A 12,825-nucleotide genomic window follows, 5' to 3' on the forward strand; every position below is an offset into this window, starting at 1 on the left:
GAGCTACCGAAAAAGACAGAAGAAAAGTTAGCGTTTCGGAAGAGAGAACGCCAGGAAAATGAGAGAATTGAATTTTTCGTTCGGGCTTGCTACACTCCTCGGGAAACACAGTAAGAATGTGCTTGATATAATTGTAAAATCTAGGTTTCCCAATCTTGCAGCGTTGCATGGGAGAATAAAACGGGCACAGAACAGTACAATGATTAGTATGAAGGTGACAAAGATAATTGCACTATAAGCCATATCAGTGCTGATAAAGTGGAAACTTATGTCATCACAGAAATGTTTATGAGATCAGGAAAGAAACATCATGCCAAGTATAGTACATGTATTGGAGATGGAGATAGCGAAACACATAAAGACATTAATCCATACGAAGACATTGTTGTTTAAAAGAAAGAATATGTTGGTCATGTATAGAAACGAATAGGCACAAGGCTAAAGGACGCCAAATAATGTTAAATAAACTGTTTTCGGATAATTACAATAGCGTTTTCACAAAAAGTGGAATTTCTAACTTGAGAAGGACAAACACAATAATTTGTAAATGTCCTAGGAATAGCGAAGAGTATAATCCATGCATGTTTTAAACCAGTTAAAGCTGGATTCCAAGTCACTTTACACAAAGTTCATCTGAAACAGAACTTTTGTTTGTAATTGCTTTTGTTTGTATTTGCTTTTTAGATGAATATAATTAAGTGCTGTGGTCAAAATCTGAACCCTCGTCAATATTTTATTGCCGATCTATTAAATTTGTATTTATGAAAGAAAATGAGGCATTGGTTAGGGAAGAAGGTAATAATGGAAATAAATAATCTTTCTCCCAATACATACAATTCAAACAATGATAATATAAAAGTTATCTTTGCTTTGCGCTTAGCCATGTTATACGGTAGCGTTGGTAATATTTTATCAAATATAAATGTTGGTCCCAAAATGTTGTACCGGTGGAGAATCTTCAAAGAAAATGAATTCGATAGAAATTATTCAAAAACCTCGCGTGTGCAGATATTTCGACGTTAGCACGCGAGCTAAGAATTTAATCGTAATTCGACCGTGCCAGTTTGTACTTTCAGGAAGAAAACAACTTTATTGACTGGACAGTTCTATGTAAATATTTATAAATCGCACATTAAGCGAACTTGTTTACGAGTTAAAATCCAAAGGTCTCAGCTGTAAGAACCACAAGAAAAGATAAAAGAGACCTACCTTCAGAATTTCAACCTCATAAACGTCGTGAGGTAAACTGTTTTCTTTTTGGGTTCACTCAAAACAGAATATTGGTATCGTATGATCCCAAGAATTATGATGCCATTAATACAAATATGTATATAACAAAACAAAAATGAAACGTATTCTTTTCATTTGTAATTTTAAATAACGCATAGAAAACATAACGCATACATGGAGTTTATCACCTTCTTTAAATGGTATAATGCATTCCATAATTAAAAGCGAATAAAGAAACGAACTTACCAAAGCACCATAGGAAAGAATTTATGAAGTTTTATCTTACTCGGGAGTCAGTTTGCCTGAATATCACAAAATCCATTCACCTTAAATTTCTGGCAACGAGAACTCTTCAAATTTCCTAAAAAATGAATTTTAACAGACTTTTTTTTCAATTTTTTAAATTTTAACAGGCAATGTAATATTTTGACAGATAATTTAACATTCTAACAGAAATAGTAAGAAGGGAAAGATAGCGTGTGCAAAAATGCGTGAAAGGGCATTTAGAAAAATCGAAATAATTGGAAATATAATTAAAAAGTGAAGAGAAAATATCATGGGTTTCATAAAGCATAAATGTGAAAAATTTCCGCTTTTGTAACAAATTCTACATCCTTTTCTTTTTTTGTTTAAATTGAGGTGTGCATTGAATTTCATGACAAAATAATATATATTCATATATAAATATCAAAAATAGTAGTCATTTTCCTTAGTTTATTTATCAAAATGTCATTTCCTTATATTATTATGATACAAAGAATTATATATATATATATATGATGTATAATGCAAAATAAGGATATAAAAATTAAAATTGATTTCACAATTACACTTGAATATGGTATGAAAAGTAAGGTTTGAAAGAAAATTTCAGATACATTGATTTCCGGAGTTATTTAATTGCTTTTCATGTTTAGTTGTAAATTTCCACAATTGGCCAAATTGCAAAATTCATGCCAATGACATTAAGGAAACAATATAGAGTGTAATAAAAGGAAAACAAGAAAATACAAATTCTGACAGTGAATTTAGTAAAAAATCAAGAAAAAGTAAGACAGACGTTAGGAAACTATAGCAAAATAAAAGAAGCTCGAGAGGGCAGCGGTAACCATAACAATAAGAAAGAAACACAAGAGAAAGGTCACTAAAATAAATTACAAAGTGTAAAATAGCAGTAGAAGACAAAAAACAAACAACAAGTAGGAGCAAGGAAAATAAGTTATACAATAAAGGAAATGAAGAAATGATTTTAAATCAAACCTTCAATCCTACAGAAAGTACATATAATGTTGAAGGGAACAAAGAATATGAAAGACAAATTAAAGAAGGTAAGAAAAATTTATCATTAATTAAGAGAGATTTTATATTATAATAGAAAGATACCAGAATATAGAAAAAGGTAGGAGAAAAGAAAAGAAAATGAGCAGATGAACAAAGCAAAATGGGCAGAAGAAAGAAGCAAACTAACAAAAAAAAGTGAGGTAATAGAAGAGTTAGACAAAATTAAAAGAAGAAAAGAGAGGAAAAACTATTATTATAAAAAGGTTGTAAATAAGAGATAAAGTAGAAGAACCCAAAATGAAATTGAACATAAATAGATTAAACTTTGTTTCAGGGCATCACTCTTTTCTGGTCATTGTTTGTATCCTCTAATGTTATTTCATGAATATGAAAATGAATATGAGAACGAAAAATAACAGTTTTGAGTTTAGTGATCAATTGTTTCACAAGTAGTGATCAATATATAAATTGATTTGGCAAAGGCAACTTTTGGTATTTTGCACGAGGAGAAAAATATATATAACCCAACTTATATTATAGCGAAAACATTCATGGTATGGACAGAAATTAATGCTTTAATGGTAATCTGACATAAAGACAAAGTCAACCATACACAGTGTAGGTATATGGTATAAGAATATGGGTTCTCCACTACTCAACAAGAATAGATAAAACACAAACACATTTCCTAAAAAGAATATTATACATACTGAAATACCATGTAATGCCAGATTATGTGATTAAAAGCAATAAGAATAGTATTGGAACACAAAATAATAAAATGAGGCATAAACTACATGTTAAAACTGGCAAACATGGGAGAACACATAATTAGACAGGAAAACATTGCAAAAAGTAATACACACATAATAAACTCAAATAGAGTTATGGAGCCGATGGTACAGAAATAATAATAAATTTAAACTGAACAATAATAGAAGAAATAACACAAATACTTGCTGGATAAAAGAAAGAAAGAATAGAATAATCTACTTATAGTGAAGTATATAAATATGCTAAAAATATAGAAAAAAATAATTAAAGTTTCTTGCATATGAAACTGCTATTAATAACTAAAAGGATAATCAAAGTTAGAGTAGCTGGGAGACAGGAACGATCAGTGAATGCAGAAAATAGCATAAAATACAAAACAGATGAAAACAAAATGTATAATATGTGTAAGAAAAATATATTGGATAATATTAAGAATTTACAACAAAATTCATTAAAAAACAACAATAGGATGGTGATTTTTTTTCTGACAAAGAAAAATAGTTACAAGGACTGACAAATTTTATTAAAAAGCAAAAGCAGCATTAAGCTAAGATCATTTTATCATAGAAGAATAGCAATTCAGACAAATTCACAAATTATAATAATCTAAGAACAACTTAAATACTTTGTTATGTTTGTTTTGCAGTAACCAACAAATTTAGAGACTTAGCCTAAGTATAAATATGCCATAAATAATTCTATGTAGAAATAAACATAAATAATATTAAATAAATAGAACTTTTCTTATTGAAATGTGACAGTCTGTAATAAAAGATAAATTAAAAAAGAAAAAATAACTTTAACAAAAAAGAAATTTATAAAAATTTATTCTTAAAAAATTGTGGCCAATCAGATACGTGAAATAAAAGATTATTAGAAGAAACATGATTAGTCTACAAGAAGATCATACGAAAGGAGAAATGAAACATGTACCGTATTCTCTCAACATACGATTGCGAAGAAGTTTACTTACTCTATATTTCATTTCCGAACTTCTTCGTTTCCACGCAGTCATAGCAGTTTAGAACTATTTTATGAAAATCAAGAATTTCCTACATCAAATTATTTGATTTGCAAGACCTCATATATTTCTAAATTACTTACACAAAATTAGGACAGCCTATGAACAATGCAAACATTAAAAAGAAATAAGCGATACAGTAGCCCAAACAAGGACAAAGGTTGAAATAAGACAACAAAAATAGCAGTTATTATTCAAATTTGTATGAAAAATCCTTCAGAAATTAAATTCTTCTTTTAATGAAAGACGGTTATGTATATGAAAATCAAAAATGCAGTAAAAATACAAAAAATATAAAAGAAGAAAACTGTATTTGTTATTACGACTTACTTTTGCATGTAGAATAATTTCCATTTCGGTTACTGCACTACCCCTGTTATTAAATAGGTTTTGGAGTTCGATATTTAATTGATTCACACAGATTCAGTTTTTATATTCTGTATTTCACTACCATGTACAGCCATATGAACACACCGGATACTCTCAGATAATTAACACGTGGCAGAAGCCAAAACAAAAGGGCGTCGTTAGAAGTCGTACCAACTTCGCATGTAGGAACTAGTGATCATACCAACATGACATTTATCTCAACAGATTAAACAGTACTGAACTCTATGATGATGCGCTAGCATGATATAATGTCGACGACAAGGTAGTGTTGTTTGCTGATTGGTTATACTTCAGGACTACATGTGGGACCTCTGTACGATCGCTGGTTAAATCGGTCACTTTGCGATATGCTTATGAAATCTAAACGTAATTCTTTTGTTAACATTTTCATAATTATACTTCAATTTTAGGATTAATTAAACAAATATTTAATAATTATTTTAATATCGATTACTATATATAACGATTATTATAATGCGAAATTTTATGTGTAAATAGTATGTTAAAATATGTAAATGTATATAAAATAAAATATATAAATGTGTGCATATCCAAAATATATTACATGTGTGTGTACCTACATTCAAAACACGTAACAGTAATACAATATTCTAGATTACGAATTTGGATTTATCGTTCATTATGTTCTTTCATTACAATTTAGTTGTCAGTTGCAAATCGATTCATAAGATTCATAAGGGAAGGATCTTTTTATTGCAAATAGACTAATGGAAAGTTTTTCTCTAAAATCAATTGCAAATAATAATTTTGAATAAAAACGGAAGAAGAAATGTCTTTCCTAAAGGAAGAAAAATGAATAAGGTATGAAAATCTAATAGCTGATAAAATTTTATTCGTTATTCCTTATTGACAGTCGATATTAGACCTTGATATTTCGTGTCAGGTATCCCTATCTCTGACATTCAATAAGGAAGGAGAACGTTTGTTTAGAACCTTACGTCCTCGAGAATGTTTCTAGTCCTATAACAAACAGTTTTTGTAAACAAAATCTTATTTTTAAAATTACATATTTACATACATTATATTTAAAAGTCTCGCTCTGACAAAATAATATTATTATACACATGTATAGCATTACAAATTAGAAACAGAAAAGACATGTACCTCTGTAGCTCATAACTTTCTTTGACGAAAATTTATTCCTATTCTAATTATAAAGTTTTTAGTAATAATAATAACAAAATAATGACTCGATGATTGAGTACATATTAACAAAAATACCCGTATCTGAAATGTTTATTATTTTGAAACTTAGTGAGGTACAATTATTTCATAAAGTTTATTATTCTCGCTTTGTTTCGTGCAAAATCAATAATTATATCTTCGTAATTTCAATTTTCACATAACTTATTCAAATTAAATAATCAATTAGATAGTCTTCCCTGAGACATAGTAGTATGTATATAATTTTTAATTAATTTTAATCTAGAGAAAGCACGCCCTGCAGAAGCGATTGGAATAATTAGTAATATTCTTAAAGTAACATAAAATTGGAAAATAAATCCTTAATTTTATGTATCATATTCGAACATTGCATTGCTGTTATATACAACAAATTTTTACTGTATATGTCACAAAATATTTTTATTTCATTAAGCATATCGCTTCTATCTACATTTCGATGATTTTCATTTTCTAAAATAATGTCCAAATTCATACGGTGTTTAATCGGTTCTTCTGCTTTCATATTTTTTAGTATTGTTATGTTATATAGAAATCTGAATGGTACAGACTCATGCTCAATGCTCAATTTGCATGAACCTTTCTCCGATCGAAAATATTCTCTGATCAGTCATAACTAAAAAGTGCTTTTTGAAAAAGATAACTTCGGTGTTATGCGAACGTGTATCTCCGCTTCATAGGCATAACAAATTTTCGTTTTCTTAATACGACGTCTTAAAAATTTAATGAAATGTCATTATTAGAGCAGGTGAACCTGTCGAAGAGCTACTTGCTCATCGATTTCGATGCCCTTGAAATATATCGTGAGATCATGATTCTGAACAACATTTTCTTATAGATACGAATGCTCGGTCTTAGTTTTCGTTATATTCATGCAAAAGTATGTTTGGTATCATAAACATATAAATCCTTTTTTTATATTTTATATAAAATTAAGAGAATAATGTTTGACATCTTATCTGTAAATAAAATAGTAGACGGTATTATTTCTTCTTCTAATGTCAACCAGCAATTTTCTCTTAATGTCCCTTTAAGATGTCTTAGAACCAACAATTTATTCTACACCGGTCAACACATATTGCTTTAATCGTGAGCTAAATCATGCTAACTCCTTTTATTCGAAGATAGATCAACTTTGGCAAATCACAGTCTCCTTAAAACACTTGCTGGAACGTTTATTTTAATTTATTTGTATGCTTGTATCTATATTTAATATATATATTATTTCGAGCATGTATATGTCGCGTTCACATTATGATTAGGGTTAGGTGAGTGTAACGAATCTTCATTTGGATTAATCATTGTTGTTATGTAATAGAGAAGATATTTACTAGTGCAAATATGATTATTACAGAATTTGACAAGTAGCCGTAGTAATTAGATACTCGAGATGCTAATGACGATGATGTGAGATCGGACGAGAACGAGTGCACTCAACGTGGTATGAGAGTTGGCTGAAGTAAGTAGTTTTGTTACTTGCTCTTAATATTCAAGAAAAAAAGAATATTAAAAAAACAGATGTATGTAAAAATGAGAATGATACAATGTATGGCAATAGTCGCGTAGTACTAAAATATTTCTTTTTTTCGATGCTTATATTATAGATTATTAAAAATAGATTATTAAGGAAAGCAAAAAAAAAAAAAATTGTAAAAATGAAAAAACCAATACCACACGGAGTTCCCAAACGGTGAACCATCTAAGTACCATTCGTGCCTAGCGTTGCTTAACTTTCGTGATCAAACGAAAACGAGTGCTTTTTTAATTTTAATTATAACGTTTATTGCCCAAAGAAATACATATTTTGTATATAAGGCCGAAAATTTTTACTATATCGAATGCTTTTTCAAGGCAGGCGGCTACTCGTTGCTTTGCATTGGAAGCCCACCAGATGTTTGACGTTAGTTTATTTATTGCGTACAGTGTGGAATGTTTGTGTCGGAAGCCGATTTGATTGTGTTGGATTACGTTGTTTTTTGTGCGGAAGGAAACTAGGGGGTTGTTTATGACTATTTCGAATACTTAGCTTATGTTGGATAGGAGGGGTCGCAGGTTTGATTTTGTCTTTGTTTCCGCGTCTTCTTTTTTTATTTTGCACTTGCCTGGTCAATGCGACTCAATATATTTTACGCACCGATAATTAAGGTTACAGTTTTGTGAGATATGACATAACAGTTGGCATTTGTGGCATTGCGTCATGTAATTTTTTCTGGTTTTTCCCCATTTTACCCTAAAGTAATTCAGACGGCTAATTTTTGGTAAGTTACTAATATTGCTATGAGAGAATACTTGGACTATGTAGATTGGGAGCAGTACGTTGTTATCTATTGATTTTTTATTGAGATGCGTGAAACTTTTTTTAATTGGACGTCGGACATCTATAATGCTTGCAACTCTACGAGTATTTCTATCTCAGAGATTTATTATTTACATATGTATAGAGGAATATATATAGGTACTGAATTAAACCATAGATAAACATATGATAATGAGTGGACTTGTGGAAAAAAATTACTTCCTCTTCGATTTCGATGGGTTTTAAATATATTATCCGAATATATTATTATATTGAATATATTAGTATCCGAGATATTCGCAAATAACTGTCGATAGTACTATAGTGTAGTCAGCCTATAATTGTGTGCTGAGGCAGCGTATGGGTCAGTATTGGTTGCCCAAGTCCACCACAAATCTATCTCTTATCTTCTGTTTATAGTATATATAAACGAGAATTGGGCTAACTCAATGTCCCGTGCATAACTGCATAGGTTGTAAGAAATGTCTATTGTAAACCAATTAAATGTAAATGTCATCAATGTATTGCGTTAGGGTTAGTCTTTTTAATAGCTTGCTTGAAATAAAAACAAGTTAATTATACAAATACTGAACGAATTGATAATTGATATTATTTTTCGAAATAGAACAATTATTATTTTATGCTAATCATTTCGCGTGTAACCTACGAGTGCACTCAAATTTTTCACTCTTAACTCCTTTCTAACCTCATCTTTTGTAATTATTGCGGCTTATTTACGGTGTATTTACATGCGTGTAGTATTCGCTGGATAAACACTTCTCAAGCTTGTCGAAGGCGCGGCCCCTTTCCCCCACAGTAGTTACATGATAATAATTTTATTTGCACTAAAGTTCGTCGATTCGCGGATAAATATATCGAAAACTAAATTGAGAATGCGATAATCATGAGACTATCAATTTATATTATTTTAAATATAATTATTTTATACGTCTTTCAAATTTATTTGTGAAATTAGAAGTATTTTGAAAAATAAAGAACAAAATAAAGGATTCTGTTACATTGAACCGCTTAATTGAGCTTAATCACTAAATAAGTTCGGATTATCCTTTTCTCTTTCTTGCTTCAGTTTTTCCTCGGTCCTGTCGTTTTCGACGAACTGATCGATCGTCATAATGACATTAACAAATTAATATCTTATTCGACAATGATAACGGATTTATTTTCATTAGAAAATCGATTGACTGTGTTTACAATCAGAGCATCAGCATTTTCTTTGGCCTGATTGGTTACAAATCTAACAATGTGAAATTCACCATGAAGCATGAAGATAAATTTGCATTTAATTTCATCGTTTGAAAAAAATTGTCTTTTGAACGACGCATTTTCACCTTACGAAAAAGCTTTGTTGCTTTTGTACAAGAAGAACTGTTTTCATCGCAATGGTTATCCGAAAGAATAATTTGAAAAAACACTCTGTATAATATAAATGTGTATATCTGTACTATATGCGAATTCACCGCTAATCTACATCGACCCATTAGCACCTATTCTATGGTCATAACTGACCATATATCAGATCAGTGCTTTTCTATTCTTCGAACGAATTTCTGGTTTTTACGAACATTCATAGTAAACTTGTTGTATGTAGCGATAGTTTATTTTTTGGGAATTGTTCACTGGTAGAATGTCTACAATGAGTCAGTACATTTTCTTCCTTTTGAGTCTGATTTGCTCGATTTCTTTATTTATGTGTTGTTTCCAAACAAATTTGTCTGGATGTAGATGGTCCGGGCAAAGACCTGATTATCTAACTGTTTTGATTTGCTGTATGATGTGGTGGTTGAGAATAATAAGAGATGTGGTACCTTTCCTTAATGTGAATATAGTGAGGTTGCATTTACCCGTATTTTCAGTTTATTTCTATCTATTTGGCCGTTCCTCGAGTATTTCGATGTGAGTTTGTAGCTGTAGCTACATTAGAGTAGGTTCTAATTTATTTTATATAGTGTCGTACAGTGACAACTATCTACTTGCCAAGCCGCGTTACAAGAAAAAACCTGGGAGCACAGGAAATTACTTTGAACCCCGAGACAGTTGGGCTGATATAGTCGGCTGCCCGAAAGTTCCATTATAATATTTCCGAATTAAACATGATAGAATTTGGAAATATTGCGCTATAACGGTTTGTGAACAATATAAAGGAATACCGATAATGTGTAGGTCAAGGTGGGTGTAGGTCGTAAGATAAAGGATAGTGTAGATAAATATGACAAGGTGTATTTATAAACAAGTTATTTACTATAAATTATTTAATATGTATACAGGCCAGTCGTATTATAGCGGCGATAGTTAGAGGCAAATTATTAATTTTGGTTTTTTATCGTAGTTAATATTATGTTGGTTGTGGCCATGTTGAAGGCGAATCAGGATAGTCCTGGCCGAGGTCGGTGGTCTGGCCCTATAACAAATAATATCAACAATAATACAGCAAATAAATATCATAAACATCGATATCATTTGTAAGGGAATGCACTTTGAGCATAGTGAATTTATGTTGAACAGTTTTTGGGTACTAGATTGAAATTAGATAATAATTTTGTTACTTATGTTATAGATTTACCCGTTAATTTTAAGGAGATGCAATTGTTCAGGCGCCGCTAATTCACTGGATATGTCGTCCTTGTAGAGAAATGTTAGGTTGGCATGATCGCTAGTTACTACAAGCTAAGTTGGTACGACTTCTAACGACGCTCTTTTGTCTTAGAAGTCGACCACGTGTTAATTGACCGAGTGTATTCTGTGTGTTAAGACGTGTCTTACGAGGCGATATATTATTACAAAATATATTGGAGAAAGTCGAATCTGCGTGAATCGATTAATTAATAAACCCAAACCTATATCCTTTAACAGGTTATGGGCCCAGGGCAGTAAACTGCGGTAATAAAAGGCATTGCTTTTGAGTTTTTGTGTTTTCTGAGATAATCCAAGAAGAGACCACGCCATGGTCGACCAGGAGAGAATAGGTGATGTGGACAGCGATATGAAGCCGGCCCTAAGAAAGGGGAATTACGAATATTGGAAGACAATGACGGAAGCCTCGTTAATTTTCTTGGGTTGCTGGAAAGCAATAGAGCCAGGATTTACGGCAGCAGAAAGGTTGAACCCAGAGTGCATGAGGATGGACAACATGGCACGTGCGTACCTTCCCGGCATATTCGCCCCAAATATCTTGGGGAAATTAGGACTTTGAAAACAGCAAGGGATTCCTGGAAGGTGCTAGAGGACGTCCACGGGAGGTCTACGTCGATGGACACTGTTTTATGCATACGGGAACTGGGAACTATAGAGAAGACCCCCAACATGGATATCTCCACATACTGCGGGAGGATATACGACCTATGCGACAAGCTCTCCAACGTAGGATTAAAAATTGAAGACCATATGATGGCATGTTTCGTTTTGGCCGGCCTCATGGCGGATCCAAATTATGCAATGTATATTAGAACAATAAAAATCGATAAGAGTCTAACCGTGAGGATCGTGAAGTCCGATCTTCTACTTGAAGAAAAACAGATCGAAGCGGCCATGGATTCATCCGAGAAGAACAACGCAATGGCGACCTGGAAACAATGGAGGCCCAAGCCTCAACAAAGCAAAGATGGCGCGAAACCAAAGCACAAAAACCAAAAGGATAAGAAGTGCTACAAATGTGGAAAATGAGGCCATATGTCGTACCACTGCCATGAGGGAAAGGGAGATAAGGAGGACCAAAACCAAGGAGACAAAAGGGAGAGAGAATCAGAAGACAAACCGAAGTCCAAGGGACTTATCTCCACGCTAACTCTATCATCTATCAGCCACATGGAAAGGGACAGGATCAGCTACCTTGACTCGGGGGCCTCAAATCACATGACTCCGGACAGGCATCGGTTCGTGGATTTCGTGCCTGCAACTGGACAGATCAGGATTGGTAAGGTGTATCTGGAAGTCAAGGAAAAAGGAACGATCGTCGTGAAGATGACTAAGGCCTGTGGCGGGTGGAACCTATACTTGTCGAACGTCCTGTGGGTACCTGAATTAAATGTGAATCTAATCTCAATCAGGCAATTGGCAGTATGTACGAGGGATGAGGCCATCGGTACACATGATGATGGGGATGTAATATTCAATTCAAAGGCAGGAGACAATGTGTACTACCTAGAGACAATACCATCTGAAAGGCATGTAGCAAACGTTTCCGTGGAGAATGATCAGGAAAGACCTAGGAAAGATGACGACGACATTGAGGTCATTGAAGCCGGGGCATACAAAAGTATCGTATCATGGCATGAGAGATTAGGTCATCTACATGGGAATGCGATGAGGAAAATCCCTGTAAGTAGTGTGAAAGAGGACTCGAGGAAACATGAGGAACCATGCAGAGTCTGCGTGAAAGGAAAGATGACCAAAGTACCATTTCCGAGGACAGCTCACCATATGTGTCAACGCCCTTTAGAGATTGTTCACAGCGATATTAGTGGCAGAACTCAATGCAAGTGGCTGGGCGGAGGTAATTATTTTGAGACCCTTATTGATGACTTTTCTCGTTTCATGCACGTCAGAATCATCAGTAGGAAGAATGAAGTACTCAAATGTTTCAACGAGTACCAGGTGGAAGTGGAGGCTTTGC

At 32.7% G+C, this 12,825-nt stretch overlaps 1 long non-coding RNA gene across 1 annotated transcript; it reads right to left on the bottom strand.

Moving 5' to 3' along the window:
* Nucleotides 1-490: 490 nt before the first annotated feature.
* On the bottom strand, nucleotides 491-4,940 carry LOC126876922 (uncharacterized). The gene is made up of 3 exons (XR_007694625.1): nucleotides 4,637-4,940; nucleotides 1,477-1,591; nucleotides 491-633 (listed from the first exon to the last, which is right to left on the bottom strand). It is a non-coding gene; the product is annotated as an uncharacterized LOC126876922 (long non-coding RNA).
* Nucleotides 4,941-12,825: the final 7,885 nt, after the last annotated feature.

The sequence above is a fragment of the Bombus huntii genome, unplaced genomic scaffold (genome assembly GCF_024542735.1).
Source record: "Bombus huntii isolate Logan2020A unplaced genomic scaffold, iyBomHunt1.1 ctg00000106.1, whole genome shotgun sequence".
NCBI classification, from domain to species: Eukaryota; Metazoa; Arthropoda; class Insecta; order Hymenoptera; family Apidae; genus Bombus; species Bombus huntii.